General features: G+C 44.0%; 1 protein-coding gene across 1 annotated transcript in view; it reads right to left on the bottom strand.

Annotated features, from left to right (window-relative positions):
* Nucleotides 1-797, bottom strand: part of FAF2 (Fas associated factor family member 2) — a 71,702-nt gene that overhangs the window by 39,910 nt on the left and 30,995 nt on the right. The window lies entirely within an intron of this gene.

Genomic DNA, 797 nt, shown 5'->3' on the forward strand with positions numbered 1-797 from the left:
GTGAAGTCGCTCAGTCATGTCCGACTGGCAGCGACCCCATGCACTGCAGCCTACCAGGCTCCTCCATCCATGGGATTTTCCAGGCAAGAGTACTGGAGTGGGGTGCCATTGCCTTCTCCGGTAATAGGCTCTAGGTTCATCCACCTCATTGAAACGGACTCAAGTGCATTCCCTTTTTTTAATAGCTGAGTAATATTCCACTGTGTATATGTACCACAACTTCCTTATCCATTCATCTGCCAATGAACATCTAGGTTGCTTCCATGTTCTAGATATTGTAAATAGTGCTGCAATGAACACCGAGGTACATGCGTCTTTCTCAATTCTGGTTTCCTCAGGGTATATGCCCAGTAGTGCAATGCCAAAGAATGCTCAAACTACCGCACAACTGCACTCATCTCACATGCTAGTAAAGTAATGCTCAAAATTCTCCAAGCCAGGCTTCAGCAATGCATGAACTGCGAACTTCCAGATGTTCAAGCTGGTTTTAGAAAAGGGAGAGGAACCAGAGATCAAAGTGCCAACATTCGCTGGATCATGGAAAAAGGAATAGAGTTCTAGAAAAACATCTATTTCTGCTTTATTAACTATGCCAAAGCCTTTGACTGTGTGGATCACAATAAATTGTGGAAAATTCTAAAAGAGATGGGAATACCAGACCACCTGACCTGCCTCCTGAGAAACCTATATGCAGGTCAGGAAGCAACAGTTAGAACTGGACAGGGAACAACAGACTGGTTCCAAATAGGAAAAGGAGTACGTCAAGGCTGTATATTGTCACCCTGCTTATTTAACTT

The sequence above is a fragment of the Bison bison genome, unplaced genomic scaffold, assembly GCF_000754665.1.
Source record: "Bison bison bison isolate TAMUID 2011002044 unplaced genomic scaffold, Bison_UMD1.0 scf7180017864238, whole genome shotgun sequence".
Lineage (NCBI taxonomy): Eukaryota > Metazoa > Chordata > Mammalia > Artiodactyla > Bovidae > Bison > Bison bison.